Below are 19,636 nucleotides of genomic sequence, written 5' to 3' on the forward strand. Positions count from 1 at the left end.
AAGAAGGTAATGGGTCAGAGAACTGGACCTTTTTTATTTGTCTCTGGTCTAGCCTTGTAACTTTGACTTTTCCCTATGTAAAAAAGCTAAGACTTCTAGTTTATATTCTAATGAAATACATGTTTGGTTTTGGGTTTTTTTTTTAATTTGAAAATCTCTTGATCTCCCTGGAGGAGCTGACTTTAAGAAACAGATGAAGCCATATCCACCTCAAAGCTCTGGCTGACTCAGGGACCTGTCACAACAAACTACTATTGCTTCCACATTTGTACACATTACCAGTTTTCTTATTCTTGCAACAGTGAAAAGAAAAAGCTACATGAATGCAATGGTAAGATTGCTAGGTAAAATTCAGAAAGATATGCTTTCAGTCTTGTGACTCCTTTGATTATTCTGAAATGCATAGACTGGGCAGGTTAGCCTTATTAGATCTAGATTATTTATATAGGTATTTCTGATACTGCTCTTGCAATTTCATCATGAGAGTCTCAGGTTAAAACCACAGACATTTGATTACATGAATCATTCAGGTATAGCTTGTTTGATGGTAAAGGAGTGTTTTAATCTTTAAAGTGGTAAAGAAAATGTTGAAAATCTGGAAAAGACACAAAAAGTTTGATTTGTTTATAAAGATCTGATGGACTGAATTTTCAGTTTCCGAACGAAGTTTTCAGAACTGCATTGTGTTGCATGTTGGAATTTTTTGTTGATATTATGAAACTTTAAGTTTCTGTGTTATGTAGGCTTTATGTTTCTAACATTTCAGGAGTGGTATGAATAAAGAAAAGGTGTGTAGGAAAGTGTTTGTTTATTTTCAGAGGGAATACTGGAGAAAAAACTGACCCTTCAAATTGATTAGTACATGAAATTCTCTGTGTTTCCAAGCACCTCACTGATTCTTTTTGCCACATTTTGAAGGCAGAATCAATAGTTATTATAATTTCATAAGTGGAACAAAAAGAAAAGGTTTAGGTTTCCAGAGGTACATGGAACAGTGAATATATTTTGAAAGAAAGGGATGATTTCTATCTTATTTTTTAGGGGATGAACAAAAGTTTAATCAACTATTTTTGTCAGCATTCACACTGCTGAAAACCTTCTTAGAAGGTAGAGTTTCTCCTTGTACCACAGTAAGATGATTAAACCTCTGAGAAGAGCAGAATTTGAGACACTACATTACATATCAACTACTACTTAGACAGTTTCACTTTCAGCACTGTGACATTATGAAGAACCTCACTCTTGCCTTGGCTTGTATAAAGGTTTTGCATCTAACTCCATCTGCATATGCTACTAAGAGGAGCACACAAATGGATCTTGCAGAGGGCCAAACTATTGAAAGGTAGACATTTAGCCCCGTTTTAAGTTTCTCATATTTCATGAGTTGCAAGAATATAGGGAAGAAGTTGTTGTTTAACTGCAATCCTTATCCTTGGTGGTGAAGTTTAGAAGAGTTTCTTGCCAGTATAATTTAGTAGATTTGTAATAATGGTACTACCTTCCTGGACTCTTCTTCAGTGCCCTTGCTGAGCAATTGCGTCTTGCTGCTGTCACAAGTCCTTGCTTGTCAGTCAAATTGCCTACCATAGTCTGGCATCACTATTTATAGTTGGAGGAGTACCTGGTGCTTTGCATGAGGTATTACATTAGCACAAATTATTGCTAGCTAGTGGTGACATTCACCTTGGATATGCCACATCATGATGTCATTTGCTATCCAAGGTACATGCAGGCTGTCGGATGAAGTCAGTTAGCATCTGGTGATCCCAGAAAGATGGACGTTTCCAAACCCTAATAAGCCAAACTAATCTCCAATCAAAATCTAAACTAAAACAAAATCAGTTTGTTTCCTGACACTCTGAAAAGCTTCATTAATTCTTCATCTTTTGCACCATAATTTAAATTGCATATAAAAGCACTAAACACAATTTTCAGTAAGAAATAACTAAACATTTAAAAAGCACAACTTAGGAGCGTATAAGCAAATTAGTGGAAAATATATCAGTTTATGAACATCTAATACAGCATTGATTCTGCAGAAACTCCCACTGTGCATGCTTTTTATTCCCAAGGAAAGGTCCTGCTTCTTCAATCAGTTTTCACTAACTAGTAAACTACCCCACTGCATATACCATTGCTTATAGTACTTTTTTATGACATTCTCATCCACGGTGTGAATTTCTCAAAGTATGCATGAACATTTCCCAAAGTAAATTGAAGTAGCTTCTGATTTCTTTAGAGAGTAAGTATATACTAAACGCCAGTTTGCAAGACACTTGTCTGAGTAATAACTTCCAAGAACATCAACTATTGAAAGTGTGTCTACTAAGAGATGAAGCTGAGCAAATTAACAACTGCAGACATTGCACTAATACAGCTATATTGCTTCCAGTGTCTGACCTATGTTGGTTATCTTTATGCTTTACTACATTAAATGGTGAAGTAACATTCATATGTGAGTAACAGTATCATAGTATAGCCCTGAGTTTGGATTGAGTTGTTTTCTACTTTGTATATATAAGCTTTATTCTATTCAAGAGTTTTCACTAGTTAACCTAATGCTTTCATTAACAAAAGGCTAAGACATCTGCACCATGGACCAGTTTACATGCAATTCTAAGTCTGGAACTACTTACTGCCTGTGGCCACCTTTGGGCTGTGCTACCTAAACCAGTGAAGCCAATGGATTTAAAGTAGTGGTGGACTGGTCTGTAGCAGAAGAGTGCAGGATGACAAGAAGTCCATTTTATCTGCATATTTTTTCAGTAGTAGTGCATTATTATTTGACAGTTTCCTTCTGAGTTTGCATGAAGTACTAGGACTTTCTGTTTTTCCTTGCTCTTTCTTTGGTTTCTGCTCAGGAGACAATTACAGTTTTATGATTCTGTAAAGTGTGCTTAGGACTCATTTTAATTTGCTTCTTGGACTTTTTTTATACTTTGTTTTGTTCCTTTAACAAAAAGAAAAAAACAGAAAACCAGAAAAGAAAGGAAAACCAAAAGAAACTAAGTGATCAAATGGAGGAATCTTTTTCAAAATGCTGCATTTACAATTCTGAGGACTGATAAGACCAATGGTCTTTGGCCCGCAGCGCTTATTTGTTCACTGAATGTAAAGCAGTCAGTAGTTCTATTTCTAAGTCATTTTTGTTTACTGTGCATATTTTATTGCTAATTTTTCTGTGGTATGCTTTTTAGATATATTGTGAAAACAGTTCAGAAAATTTTCTCTTCAGTATTCATTAGGATTGAAATGGACAAATCCCTCTTTGTAATAAGACCTGTGGATTTTTTTACAAACAGAAACATCATCATGAAGTTTACTGATAAGGAGATGTTCAATTTTTTAAACAAAATATTAATTCTGAAATACAAATCTCCATTCAGCCTCTCCCTAGCCAGTGTCAAGTATTCTTCAAACCAAACTTTGAGTTCTTAAACATTTTGGATAACCTTTTATTTCCTGTTAAATTTTATTTTACTGCCTCTGTACTTTTAAGTTGTTGACAGAGTCAAAGAAAAGATCTCAGAGTCCTACAAAAAAAGATAATTCATGCTACTTCTAGCTTTATGTGACACAAGAATAAATGATATCTCTGTACTAGTCACTAGTACTAATTGGTCTCCTTTCCTGAGAGCTTTAACAGAAAGACTGAGAAGAATGGACCTGGGGACCAAATTGCCCTTTGGTGACTTGAGGTGATTCTTCCATGTAACAGATGAGATACAGGCCAGGATGGTAAGAAATCTCATGATGTGGATTGTACCTATTAAATAAAATTTATTTCCTACTGCAAGTGTTAAACTGATATTTTTTTATTATTATTCTAATCAATTTTATATAGATTGGTTCTCATTTCCCAGATGTACATTTTGTACTGAGTCTGAAATTAATCCACCATAGAAATTATTTGGGTTTGGATTTTTTGTATTTTTGTTTGTTTCTTTGTTTGTTTTGTCCCCCAAGTAACACTATACAATTTGTATTCTTATAATGCACATCTCTTCCCACTATTAGAGATTTCTAAGGAGCCTCAAACCTTTTCACCCCTTTCGCAATGACAAGCTTCAAAGACACTTGGTTGTCTCTTCAATTTTCTCCTGCTGTTTTGGTTTATTACAGTAACTTTTTCCCTAGTTACATATATCTAAGTAATTCTCCATTAGTATATTCAGCACGAAACTATTAATCCAAATTAAGGCTGACACAATGCTTCAAACAACAGATGAATAAACAATTGGCAACTGGGACTTTTAGAAGGGATGAACATCTGAAATCCCACTTTACCAGAAGTACAAACTTGTTGAGCTAGAGAAATGTGTGAAGTGCAATACAGTAATGAAACTGAATCCAAATGTTCCACCCAACAACTAGAAGATAACATACGTGTGCAAAAGCTTTCAAAGAGAAAGCATAAGAGGAAAGGAAGGGAGAGCCAGCAAGCTCTGTAGTGTTTAGTTTTCACTGGAGAAGTGAAGCTGTTCTCTCTGGAACTCTTTTACAGAGGTCTGAGGTGTTTATGTATGGATTCATACCATTCGGCATTCCTGTTCAGTTTCTATAGCTTCTAAAACTTACCATTTTTTACCATACAGGTAACAAGGATTTATAGACAGTGCCTTAGAAAGCATTTCAAGATCTCAGAGATGCACTTTAGCTCTGATGCTATTATGGTATGTTTCCAGATCTTCAGCTCTCCCAGGAGCAAGTGGTTGAAGGATGATAACAATTTTGCTGCCTTTACTTCCTCTGAAGATTTTTTGGCATCAAATGAATGCTCGTCTCATCCAGAGCCCTGGTGGGGCTGCTATCCCAAATAAGGTGGGAAAATGCCCTCGGCTATGCATCATCTTTGAAAAAACGTATTCTCTTTTTAACTATAAACCTGTTTTTTTCAGTTTCACAATGCATCTGTTATCCAAAGCTGTTAGCAATAGCACTGAGACTCTGTGTCAGGCAAGGGTTTCGAAGTAAAAAAGCTTTAGCTTTCGTTCAATTCAGGAGGCCGCAGAACTTAATAGTTTGGGGGTTTTTTTAAATATGTTTTAATAGAACACAGAAATAATTATCTCAAGCAAGATAATCCTTTGAACAGAGAAAAGTTAAACCTTGTCACAAACAAATAAAAAATGAATGTCCAGGGCCCTGAAGGCATCAGTAGCCCCAACTGTCCCTGCCCAGGTCCAGGGCTCCCCCGACACTGCCCATGGCCCAAGACCCCACATCACGTCCCTGGGGCTGCCAGTCCCTGCCCCGGCGATGCCCCAGCAGGGCCGGTCTCCAGCTCCCCACAGCCCTGCCCTGCCCGGCCATGGGCCTCGCTGAGCCTTGCCCACCCATGGGCCCACATCCCAGGAGCCTGGCCTCAGCCCATTCCCATCCCCAGGGCTGTGCCCGATGCCCGGGGCTGGGGCTGCCCCGGTGCCCCCCCGGCTGCCCTGCTCCCGGCTGGGGCGGTGGGACGGGTCCTGGCTGCCAGGCCCTGCCATGACCCATCTGGTGGGGCCCCCGATGCTCCCAGTGCTCGGCCCCAGGGAGCCACCTGCCCCCATGGTGCCCTGACAGATGAAAGGACAAGCATCAATGATTTAGATATCACAGTCTTAAAAGCAGAACACCACTACCAAACATGTGGGAAAATTTGGCATAGTATGTCCACAAAGGACCAGTTATAAGAAAGAATTACTAAACTGATCAGAAATGCAGTGCCCTGAGACCATGAATATATGAGAAAGATTTCCCTGTTCTCCAGCTATTTTTCCTCTTCTCCAGTTTTGCTATTTAGTGCAGAAATTTTCATTGTCTTCCTGAGTTACTATTAAGTCTGTGGCCCATTCTAGGTCGCTAAGGAAATCTTTCCAGCATCTCTAAGCTTGGCACTGGATCTGCTCTCCGTATCGGGTGAGCTTTCAGCTCCTTCTCTGGAGTCTCTGTCCCAGTTTGGTTCTATGAGCCTTCTCAGAGGCACAGAGAAGCAGAGGATGCTCCAGTCTCCTCCAGCAACTCCTGACAAATTCCCTCTTCCAACAGCCCTTCTAAATGTGACCCATGGGGCTGCATACCAGGCTCATACAATATCTTCCCCCTGAGGCTCAGCTGTACCCTTGAAAAATCTTGAACAGACTGTGCAAAGGATTAATACAGCTCTACCATCTATTGCAATGTGTTTGGCAAAAGGGATGTTACTTACTACCAGGTAAGATAATCTGACTCACCTAGAAGCGGGAACTATATTTATACTCTAACTCCTTTTCCTATGCCCCTAAATCACCAGCCCACTTTTCCTGCCCCAGTAGGTCTGAGTGTCGAGAATCCCCAAGAACATGACTTCCAGACAGCCCAGGACTTGACAAAGTGGGTGGTGAAATAGCCACCACTGCTGCAGATACACTGCATGTTCCTGCATGCGATTCCCTTTTGTAACTGCCCTGATAGATGAAAACATTTGTGTTCTGTATAACATTTACACCTGAAGGAATGTAGGATTTACTAGCCTACTTCCAATTTCTATTTCATTATTGAAACAGCTATTTTATTACGCTATTTACTGTTGTGCCATTCTTAACTGAGATCTGGAGAGAAGCCTGTACCACCCATCCTGCTCTCCCCACCACAGTGCAGAGCACCTGTGAAGTAGCTACGTTTGAGGAAAACTAAAACCAGGAAAATTATGTACATTAAGGAGAGGCTGAGCTTCAGTAAGCCAAATCAGGGAAAAAAAGGTTTGCTTTTATATTTGTAACTGTGATTTATATCTCAGTTTTCTGTCAGATCCTACATCTGCAGTGCCAGCTTTCCTCTAAGGCAAAGGCTTAGACAACTAACTCTCTTCAGGTAGACAGCTTCCGCAATGATTCATTCCTATATTTTCCATTTTCTTTCACTGTTTTCTCTCCTTATTTTTCAAGGACTTGAACATTCTCATCCAGGGTCTTGACTGAGCATGTACCTGAACCTTTTTATTACAAAATTCATTGATCCTGAAATAAGCTATTGTCGTGGTTTAACCCCAGCCAGCAACTAAGCACCACGCAGCCGCTCACTCACTCCCCCCATCCAGTGGGAGGGGGGAGAAAATCAGGAAAAGAAGTAAAACTCCTGGGTTGAGATAAGAACGATTTAATAGAACAGAAAAGAAGAAACTAATAATGATAATGATAACACTAATAAAATGACAACAGTAGTAATAAAGGATTGGAATGTACAAATGATGCACAGGGCAATTGCTCACCCCCCGCCGACCGACACCCAGCCAGTCCCCGAGCGGTGATTCCCTGCCCCCCCACTTCCCAGTTCCTAAACTAGATGGGACGTCCCATGGTATGGAATACACTGTTGGCCAGTTTGGGTCAGGTGCCCTGGCTGGGCATGAGAAGCTGAAAAATCCTTGACTCTAGTCAAGTACTGAGCAACAACTGAAAACATCAGTGTGTTATCAACATTCTTCACATACTGAACTCAAAACATAGCACTGTACCAGCTACTGGGAAGACAGTTAACTACATCCCAGCTGAAACCAGGACAGCTATAGAAATTTGTATGTGGTGACCCTAGCTCAAAACCAGTGTATTTAATAACAAGACAAACAAGCCAGGTCAGTTTTATAAATGGGTGAAGTTCAGGTCCCCTATCAGAGCTAAAAGGAAATATTTAATGTGAAAAGTTTATTGCTGACTAGTAATCATAGATTCCTTTCAAAGTTTTGAAGAGTGATGTTTCTAATTTATTTAAAATCCTACTGCCCATCTATAACGTAATGGTGATGAAGAAGCTGTTTTTCTGTGCAGGAAGAAAGTTGATTCTGAAATCCCTAGGAGCACAGAAAATTGGTGTCCTAAGAGAATATGAGTCACTGCTGTCATAGGAGCCATACTGTGTAATATCTTTATGCATACAATTATAGGAATACATAATTCCAAAATTGAAATTAATCCATTTATTCCAAAATTGAGCTTAATGAAATAGCCATTCTTACACACAGAAAATCTCTCTTTAATGGTTCAAAGACACTGATCAAATAATAAAGAGATTGGATGTAGTTACATTAATGGTATGAACATGCCAGGCTAAATCCAGTGGTAAATTCTATAATAATTGTCTAGCACATAGTAATGCAGGTGGTGCTCAAAAGCATACCAGCTAGCTGGCAGCTACTTACTCTGTGCAGGACAGGATAGGACAGTAGGAAGTAGAGTCAGAACTTCCCATTTCTGTGATGAGTTCTTCAGGCAGTTCTACCTATTATTTCCCCTACTTAGGTTTGGGCCCATCCTTTCCCTGGACCTGCTCATGGAACAAAATATTCCTAAATAATTTTAGCTATTATGTTAGTCATATGTTTTCCACAGATTCACATACTGTGAATATTAAAAAATAAATAAATAAAAAATCTCTTGTCTAAGAGACAGAAAAGATGAAAAGGATATTTGAATTGTTTTTCAATTACTATTACTCAGTCAGATATACCAGAAACTGAAAATTACATTGACAAGATGAACTTGCGCTATCAATATATAAAACTGGAGGAGGAAGGGAAAAGTAATCAGAAAAAAAACATGCACAAAATTGAAGTGACAATCTGATACTGTCAAAAGATCATTTTATTTGATATGGATCATTTGATGAGATACAGGCCAAATTCAGCCCTGGGGTAAACAGATGGAATGCACAGAGACTGGAAAAGTAACAAAAGAATCTTTTATTTCCTTCTTATTTTGCAAGAAGAAATAGTATGTGCACTACAGTTACATCTCTCTATAAAAGTATGAAAAGCAGGGAAGTAATTTTCTTGAAAAGCTCAAGAAAACATGCAACTAACTGAAAGTATTTCACATTTTATTTAAACTTCTCATAATATCCAAGCAGAATTTATTTTTTTACCTGAAGTTTATTTTTCTGCCTTCTGCTACTACTATTAGGGTATTTTGGTCTGTCTCAAAATGTTGCATTTGGAGTTCCATATTTTGTTTCCCACCTGTCCATTAGAGATGCCTTGGAAAGAAGGCATGCATATCTCATAATATCTCTAGCAAAGCAATATGTTGAAAAGAGTGTATATCCCTTAATACAAGAAAGGAACAAGAGTTTCCAGCTCTCAAGAGCACAAAAATGTAGTAGAATGCATTAAAATAATTTTGGCAAGTTCTTTCTTTCCTCTGCCTTTTTTCCCCACGTGACTGATCCTCTCTGTAGTTCAGGTGCACATGAAAACCAGTCTGGCTACATGCAACCATTTGAGGGAGGAGTGATATAAACTCACACGCTTTGCAATCAGCCACATTTTGTAGTGGAAGAATTGTGAAGTACCTGCACTGTGGTCACAGATTAAGAGAAATTAGAGAGCAAAAAGGATTTCCCTCTCAATGAGGTTTATTCCCTGTTGTCCATTTATTAGTGATATATCTGAATTAACGTTCAATGTTCCAAGATACCTGACCAGTGTTGGTCTTTAATGAAGCCTCCACTGTGTAACCTGTTTTCAAGAACTGTAACGTAGCTATCCACCTTGAGTTTTAAGCTAATCACCATCTATACACTTCAGTTTTCAGTTCTCAGTTTTGATTTCCTGTGGAACAACAGTTCATAGAATTGTGTCTACATGTTGTTTCTGAATTAAAACAAATTCACAAGAGAATGTTTTCAATATCAGATTCTTTGTCTATTCTAGCAGGGCCTATAGGAATGGTGTTTTGTTTTAAGCAAATTTAAACTGTAAACCCCAGGAGGTCACTATATTTATTGGGATTCTTTTAGGATCAATTTCAGAGAAGAAAAAGCAATCTCAAACCTCACTCAATAAAATAATAAACTACATAACTGTACAAAGTTTTGTTTGTACTGGCAGGAACTTGTTACATATATAACATAGAGCTTAGGGAATCTGTAAGTATGTACAACATTCTATACACATGAACTTATTTTGTGCATAGTGAGTATGATAATTTCTACTTAAACCTCAGAATCAATAAGAAAACCTGTTTCTCAGTTCTAGCAAGTTTATGCAAAAATCTAATTTTGTTTCTTGAATTATATGGGGAAGACTTCTGTAGACAAAATTTTGCTACTTATGAAATTGTGATGATTATGTACATCTTGCATATAACTTTGCCAGCTATAATCTGTAGGGTTCATATATTATGTTTTTTATTCTGCTTAAATGGTGCTGAGGATTCAGCATGGAAGGGGTTTTAGACTCTGTCTACCAGAACAATGCATATTCATGCTCAGGCAGCTATTACAAACTGTCTCTGGCCTATCCTCCTTAACTTCTTCAGGACTTTTTAGCTCAAAACACAAGTGCTCAGCAAAATAAGACATCTCTTAGAGGGCTTAAAATAAAACTATTTTAGATAAAGGCCTTTTTTTGATGAATATCAGCCAATATTTACTTTTTGTGAAGTATCACCTTATTTCTCAGTATTCAGCCTCTCCTATTACTTCACTTTTCTCCAAGTTCTTCAGACAAAATTCAGCCTAAGTTCCTACAAAATCACTGTGCTTGCTCAGTGGTAAGAGCCATCCATATCTAAAGGACATACAGGCAATTCAGAAGACCTAAATAAGGCCAGGAAAGAGACCCTGCCCTAAAGCAGGTAAGCAGGAAGCAGCAACAAGGATTTAAACAGAATTTAAGTTCTTGATTATAATATTTGCTTCCTTTTTGCTGGTTTTGCCCACCAAGTTTCCTAATGTTGTTCTCTGAATTGAGGCTTTCACTGATTATTGCTTTCATAAATATGGGGAATAGTATGAATTTGCCAGAGGTAAATAGAAAAGAAGAATGTTGTATCTTCCCACCCAGGAAGGCATGATATTTGAGCAGAATGACTTCTTCTGTCATTTGTCAGCTGAACCGATAGAACCACAGGAGCAGTGAGATTACTAGCAATGACTGTTTTGATAAAAACAATCTTTTGAATCTGTTCTTAATTGTAATCAGAGGATAGGAATCACTTCTTAGCTCCAACATCTATACATATAATTTTTATATTTTATTAGTCTTAACATACAGGAATTGGTTCACATAATTTTCCAGAAAATATAACCTGGATTGTGTGGAAAACTTTCATGATATAAATATTTTTATTTAATTTTAGCCATGTAAAATATAGGTTTATAAATCCAAGAAAGTCACTGGCATTCTCACTATTATTGAGAAATAGTAAGAAAAATGCTTCCAAATGGTTAGTATAGACATGGCTTCCATAATTTTGAGAACTGTGGTGAAACTGACAGTCCTGTAATTCACTAGGTACTCCTTGTCACGTTCGGAGACAAGTATAACATCTGCTTTCTTTTAGGCATCCGATACCCCATCACTCAGTCACCACAACATTGCAAAGATAATAAACAGGCCTTGTAAAGAAAACAGGCAGCTCTCTGAGCATTCTTAGATGCATCCCAGAGACATGTGTATGTCCAGTTTGCATTAGTGCTCCCTAACTTGACCTTTCTCTACTCTGCTACTAGACACAAAGACTTGGGAGGGCTGGGAGCTGATCTCACCAGTGAAAAACAAGGCAAAAAGTACATTGTGTATCTCAGTCTTTCCTATGTGCTTTTTTTCAGAAGGTCTGCATGCCCCTTTAGCAGAAGGATGACCTTTTTTCCTGGGTCTTCTTTTGTTGCCAGTGTATTCATAGAAGACAATATTATCCTTCCTATCCTAATTTCATCTCTGTGTGCCTTGACACTTCTTCTTTATTCTTCCTTGGAAACTAATTCCCGATACCACCTTCTGTATTCTTCTTTTTGGCATTTAGTTTCATGTAAAGGAGATCAATGCTTCCATAGATCTTATGGCTTGAGTGGGTGGATAATTTTTTTGTTTTGCGGGAGTAAGTCATACCAATATCATAGCAATTTTCTTCCAAAATGATTCTATTTGATCTATTTCTGATTAATAGTCTAGTAAACAGCTAGAAAATGTGGGTATTTTATTGTTGATTTATTATGAGAAAAGTTAAATCTTCATGAATTGGTGGATAGTTTTATTTCTAGCGTCCTATGTTAGGCCTGACTTGCCATTATATCTACACTTAGGAAGTTTTAGTCAGTTACAGAAGGAGCTATTTTTAAACAAGCAACCAGTCAAAACTTCCTTGTCTTTCTAAGATAGACAAATTTATGTTTGTGCTAATCTAATAAATGTCCAAAAAGTCAGCAGCAGTTCTATTTTTTCTGCAGTTAGATATTTAATGAAAGCAGCATCTGAAATCTTGGTCTTTAATTAGATAGCTTTTTTGCTTTAGAAGGGTATTGACTACAATTTATTGTGTGTTTCACCAATGAAGTGTAAAATCTTAGCATGTGGCATGATGAGATTTTCTTCTTTGGAATTATCCTTAGGTCACGTTTCATGGAAAATCTACTTCACTCTGAATCCAACAGGATTCCTGTGTAGGAGGTGTTGGGAAGCTTAAAAATGTTTCCATAGATACAAAGCAGAGCCATAGCAGCAGCATTCAGCCAGGCCATACAAGTGTTGAGATGTTTTTCTTAACTAGCAATGGGCTGTAGAATTCTACCAAAATGGCTTTTGCCCAGTTCTTTTTTTCCCCAGAATATCTCCATTGGTGAAAAGTGGCACAGTTCCACTGGTATCAGTGGAGTTACATGAGCTTGTAAACTTTAATAATGCTTTTAGATAATATTGTAAGGTAAGAGAATGCATCTACCTAAGCTCATATCCAGCCACTCTGCCAAATTTTATTTAGTTACGTGCAATGTGTTTTCTATATAAATGTTTTAGCATTATGGATGACTGAGTTTAATACCATTCATATGTAGTATAAAGTTACTTGCAGCAAAGAAAATGAGAATAAACGGGAAGTTAGGATAACTTATTTTTATGAAGGAACTCTACTTTTTCCTTTATTTTCTCTGTGTTCTGCTGTTGCTGCCAACAGTTTCACTAAGCTCCTTTTTTTCCTGATTTATTTTCATGTTTACTACTCTTCCACTGCCTCTGTATTTCTTTCACATACTCTTGCTATCCTTTCTTTATCTGTATGTAATTTATAAATAGACTGCAGACTATTCCCTTTACCTCTAAATGTCCCTGTGAAGACCACGGGGACCTCCCTGAAATGAAATACGAAGACATGATATTAAAGTTCATAATTGTTGTTATTGAATACCTCTGCACTTCAGAGATAGTGAAAAAGAAGTGGCTTATATTCTGAGCTCTTCTCCCAGAATTTATTGACCTCAAGATAAAATGGATAAACGGGACGGGGCCTGGCTACCAGGCCCTGCCCTGCCTGACGCCGGGAGCCCCTGACCCTCCTGGTGCCTGGCCCCAGGGAGGTGCTGGCCCCTCTGCACCTTGACAGGATTGTTATCTGACTGAACCTGAAGAAGGAATGTGCTGTTGTTTCCATTTTGCAAGTGAGGGATGGAGTGATATGTAAAGCCACGTTTCTGAAGATATTTACAAATATTTAAATTCCAATTAAAATTGCTAAGAATCATGAGTGCTTCCTTCAAAGAAGGTTCAAGAGTGGGATTTTTTATTTGTTTGGTTTGTTTTGTTCTGTTTCAATTTTTTCCTGTTACTTCTAAAATTGCAAGGCTTTTTCCTCCCAAAGTTATTTAAGGTGATCTCCTTTCTCTTTGTAATGCTTTTGAATTGAGCAGGTTGTTCTCATTCAGCCATTGGCACCTCTTGACGCAAAGAAGGATCAGTTTGCTCCTGCCTATGTCTTTAGCGCTGCCTCTGCCTTTTGTGGCACACTTTGCTCCTATGAGCCGCATGAGAATACATGAAATTCTGAAAATGCCAACAGACCAAAGTAATTTTTTTCTTCAGATATGCCCGTAGTTTTTCTCAGTAGTAATCATAACCTTACACCTTCTGCCTATCTAAATTTAAATAGTATCACACCTAAAGGTAAAGGATCCTGAAAAGAAGGAGGCTACAAGGTGCTGATAACACATGTTTTCTATAGAATTTCAAAAGAGGACAGAAAATTATTGGAAATCACTACAGGTAGAGTTCAGTAAATTAAAGAACTCTCACTATTCACAATTGATTTTTTTTTCCCCTTTTTTGTGGTTTCTTTTGGCAGTTTCTTGTGGTTCCTTGTGGGTATTTCTCATCGTACAAATGCCATTTGTTTTCCCATCAGTTACTTCAGTGAAGTTGTATGGAGTTGTTTCAACGTGTTTTTCCATATAGTTGTCTTAGGCATGGAAGTGAGTGTGTGTAACATCTCCTGAATCAAGTATCAACATCTCACTTTTAGATAGAAGGGCAATGACAGAAAATACTTCTATTATGTATTTTAAACTCTTTTCTCTAACATCTGTGGTCATGTAAATACTGATGGGTTAAATGGTGGGATAAAATGCCATCAGCTTGAAACATGGATGAGGGGGTAAATATGACAGTGTTACTTCTTTCCATGTGGCCTATAGCGTTCATTTAAAATTAGCCAAAAAGCATGTGAACATTAAAAAGGTGAGTTAACATGTGCCCCTTGTTAAGTTACGTCAAAAACCCTATTTAGTCCTTTCTAAGGAAAAGGTTCACCAGCCACTGAGTTAGCTTGATATCCTGGGTTTAACCTTTCTACCCCAAGTGTAAAATAAGATGCAAGGGGGCGGGGGCTGGAAGAGAAAAATACCATCTAATTGAAATTGTAGTTTTGAGAAAAAGGTGTGCTAATAACAAGAACTTTTCCCTACAGCTGGAAAATGACTGGTTAAGGGTTCATGTGTATAAAGAAGTCACTCTTCTGAAGTTTTTCATTCCAGAGTATGAAGTAAATGAAAAAAAGCAGTAGAGCACAGCAAGATAAAAACATGGGCCAGTGATCAGAAAGTTGATTATAATGTCAATAACGGTGTATTCAGTAATTTTTGCTGCCAAATGCCTTCAGTACATATAAAAAAAAGATGAAGAGAAAAAATAAGCATGGGACAATACACATTGTTTATTTTGCAAAGAGCATATACAATCAACATAATCTAATGTGCATGTGTCAGTGAATATTTGCTGTATAGCTTTACCTCAGGAACTCTCTGCCCTGTTTCTGTCAAGTCAGACAATACTACCAATATAGAAAGTGCAAAGAAAGAAGAAAAACAGGATTATATGGGCAAAACACATGCACAGTGATTTTTATATTGATTAACTTATTGTTACTGGCTTCTGAAGTAAAACAGCTGAGCTGAAATATTTATAGTATGGTAGGTATTTTAATCAGACCAGTAATAAGGAATTTTCACAGCAGGGAATGGGCGGCTATTTAGATATTTTATACGAATTTAAAAATCTCCTGGCTAGAGGCATTAGAATTTTGTTCTATATATATATTTGCAAAGACACAAACCATTATATTTCCTACTGTGTTTTGTGGGGCTAATTATAACTCCTTGTTCTGTGTGGCTGTTGCTTAGTCTTTTGCTCTCACTATGCTTCTAGTAGAGTATATGAAAGAATGTATAACATAAGGAATAGAGGAGTGCCACCACTCAAGTAGCTGACATGAAAACTACAGGCAAAAATGAAGTACAGACAAGGTTCTTTGAAAATACAGAATAGGATTTAATAAGGACAAGGATGCCCTTGTCTGGGTAACCAAGAAAAATTTCTTCTTCTAAAATTTTATTTGTTTCTAATTAAACTTTCCAATGTAAGAAAAATATTGCAAGCAACAGCATTCGCTATTTGAAAAAAAACCCCAAACATCATCTCTCCAAACTGGGAATGTGTTTCCAGGGCTACAACTTGGCAAAGTTTGCTCCAAAGTTTTTCACTTGTCCATGTGGAAAGCTGTGCATGCTGTCCCTCATCCCAAACTAAAATACGGTAGCTTGCTTAGTCACCACTACCTGTCAATCTTCTTCAGGTCATCATTCTTGATGCTTGGACAATGCTAGGTAATGTGATTTTATGTAAAAGAATGCAGTTGAACTTTGCTAGGTGTTTTGCACATATGCACAACAGAGACACCTGGTGACCCACAAACTTCCCAGTCTTAGGCTTTTGTCATATACATGTTTAAGTCTGTACATAACAGTATTGATTTTACTTTGGGCAAGTTCTACCTAAAATTAGGCATATAGATAACATTTCAGTTTTCATGTCAAGAAGGGCCTATATTCTTTTCTCAGAGCTTACTCTAGTCTTCATGCAACAGTACCTTTATTTGGCCACCAATATGAACACAACATGGGATGCACTACTGGGTGCATTTTTAGATTTTCAGTGCAAAAGAGGTCAACACACTAATTTACTTGCCACCATGTGACAATAGTAGCCCTGTGGGCATTTACTCCAGAAACCCTAATATGTGTTTATTCTAACCTTAATATGTGTTAGTCCAAGGCAACTTGTTCAAGTGCATTAAATTTGAAATTTGAGAGCTTTCACCTGATGAAGAACAGCAGAGAGTACAATTTATGGAAAAAAAATGTATCTTTCTTTTGTCTGCCTGGGAATCCTAACCCTTTTCCCCCTACAGGGTTCAATAGAACACACAGAGGAACTAAGTGAGAAGTTCAAAAATCAATGGGGAATTGGGGACCCCATGGTAACATTGACAGACTGGCAGACTGCATAGATTTCCCTCTTAAAGAAATAGAATTCTTCTTCTGACTTAAATTTCACTTTTTCCACCCTCCAAAGCATAGGCGAAATATATTTGTGAAAGATTCTTACTCTCTGAGTAAGTCTGGCTGGCTTGTTTTATGAAAAGTGTGCACTTACTCCTGCAGTTGCGGTAGCCTCACAAAAAGATAGGACTATTCTCACTTGCTTGGCAAAAGAAGTTTTAAAGATGTTTTAACAGCTCTAATTAGTAGGTTTCTAGGTAGAGATTTCATTCTCTGTCGTAATAAAAATTATTGGATTCATTGCCCTCATTAACTTAAGTTCTTGGTTAAATTTGTACAGTGATATTAGCAAAGAATAGCATCCAGCTTCTGGCTCAATATATTTTATTAGATGTCTAGAGGGCTTCTACTTTTCTGGGTTATTGCTAAAGCACATCATGAAAAAGGAAAAAGAAAACTTACTAAAGTGACAAAGAAGGGCCATTGCATAAAAATTTGCATTTTTCCTTGCTAAAAGGGCAGCATTATATGTTTTCTCCTTTGGAGGTCAAAGCATGAGATTTTGATCAGACCAAAATTACTTCTTGCTTAATTACATGTAACCAAGTATAGTGAAGATCTATTTGTTCATGTTAACAGGAGTGGACATTTTATAGACAAGTAAATTTCATGGAGCATTGGATATATTTTCAGCCTGAAGATTCCAGTCATCCGTGAAATTAAAGAGAAAAGGGTTCCCTTTAAAGGAAAGTTTGGCAATTACAGATCCTGTCCACCTCTTCCAATTATATTTTCCTATCAAACTTTTTATCACTTTTAATAAACCTCTTGATGTCGTATTTGTTTGTATTACCAATATTGGTAATAACTAAAGGTGTGGTAGAAAGCCTGTTTAAAGAATTCTGCTACTAGGACTCTATGTAAATTTCACTCTAGAAAGAAATTTGCCATACTTTTCTGGGAGTCAACCACCATGCAAGGTTTTAACTGTGTAAAGTCAGTCAAAAATACAGTAGGAGTGGCATGGATTAAAAAAAAAAAAAAAATCCTATTCAGTGCTTTGAAAATGTTCTTTGCAAGGTCTCCTGGCTAATGTCATACTTCTATTTTAAAACAGCTTCAAGTGCTTGAAGAGGTTCTGAATGTTTTATTTAAAGAAATGAGGGACTGGTCCTGTAAAAATTTCCTAAAAGGAGTGTTTAAAGTTAGTCACAAAGGTCTGTAGTTCAGACATCCATAAAACTCATCATATTTTTGAAGACGTTTTAAGCTCCCAGAATTTCTGTGATTTCAACAGGAGCTGCAGCTGATCTTTATACCACTTTAATGTGAGTATTGTGCATCAAGCTATTTCCTTCCAAACCAGTTTAGAAAGACAGAGCAGATTGCTGACCACATTTTCTCTTCACTAGACAGACTGAATAAAATCAAGACTCACTCTTGAAGTAGAGCCCGGTTGTCACAGGTACACAATCAGAGCAAGAGGGCATCTTTATATGAAATTTTCTGTAACTTCTGATATTGTCTGGTTTTGGAGCACTTGGAACGGAGGAATTTTCCATTCTCTCACAAGAGGGAAAAAAATTGGCTTTGGGGTATTGAATAGAAGTATTCATGTAAGTCCTACAACTCATTGTAACTCCAGCTGTCAGCAGTCCATCTGTTTTCCCTGCCATCATAGCTCTGGTAGGTCTGCCAAGAACATAATGCAGTCTGGCTCCATATATGATCCTCAATCTTAGCTTCCCAATGCCAAAGAGTAATCAATAAACCTGGTCAAAAGTTGTTAACAAAACCTGTTTTTGTGAAAAAAAAAATTCTTCCTAAATGGATTTCAGCTGTTTTGTGTATTCCCCACACTGAAACAGAAGATAATATGTCATCCTTCCTATGTTGATGTAACTTTTATATAACAATAGCCAAAAAGGTATGCGTACCTAACTGTACTCTGTAGTCCTGAAGTGCATTTATAGGTGTTTTAGTGTTTCTGAGCAGATTCTTTTCTCATTTCAATTGTGAACTCCACCCCCATCTCAGTTTAGGCTGAAAATAGATTGCAGAATGTCCACATTATCACAGGATGGAAGTCATGTTCTTACCAGCCCTATTAAATTAGGAGTGTGTTTTGCTTTCTTACTTTAGCTTCTTATATTGTGCAGTTTTGGCAGCCCCAAAAGCCTTCTCAGACATTTTCCATTTCTTAAATGGAGGACTGACCACAGTTACAAGACTTCGCCCATGCACTGCAGGGGATATGGTTTGAATTGCTTCTTTCTTACTCATGTACAGAACTCCTTGAGCGTCATTTGAAACACAGTACAAGAGACTATATAAGTCTATGAACCTAATTTTTGTGGCACTTTGTGCTTAATGAAGGAATTAAGTATTCAATACAGTACGCAACATTGCTCTACACTGTCATTTTCTGTCATTATAGAAGAGATGGCTCCAGATTGTTGTATTTGGGGGGGTGGGAGGTGTTGCAATTCTCTTCTGTTAAAAAAAGTTGTACTAGCTAGGCTTTCTTTGTATTTCAGACCCATGTAGAAATGTTTCCATACTGAGACAGTAATTCTAGTGTGTATATATATGTAGTTTGCTACTCACGGATGCCTAGGATTACATTTACTCTGTAAAATGTAGGGTAGCCAAACTGAAACTGTGGACACTAATAATTCCATATTTGCAAAATATTTGTCAAATATACTGCTACCTTTCAGAAGTAATAAAATTTACAAACAATAATTTAAAATTGTTGATACCTTTAAGGCTAAAAAGAGCTCAGATAGCACCCTGAAATTAAAATATCAGAGATCATCTCAAAGGAATTGAACTTTTCGTACAGAATGGGATGGAAGTGTAGCATATGAAAAAGACAGCGATAATATTAATAAAAGTTATTTCTGAAAATTCCATCTGAAACTTTGTGATATGAAGTTACTAGTTTATAAGTTGCTGGCAAACCCCACAAGACACTGACATGGATCACTGATAATCATAGAAGATTGTCCTTTGTCTAGATTTTTGTGTTTTCAGGGAAGGCTTTTCATGCTTTCATATCAAATTACTGGTCCCT

Source organism: Haliaeetus leucocephalus, unplaced genomic scaffold (assembly GCF_000737465.1).
Source record: "Haliaeetus leucocephalus isolate CR32 unplaced genomic scaffold, Haliaeetus_leucocephalus-4.0 Scaffold328, whole genome shotgun sequence".
Lineage (NCBI taxonomy): Eukaryota > Metazoa > Chordata > Aves > Accipitriformes > Accipitridae > Haliaeetus > Haliaeetus leucocephalus.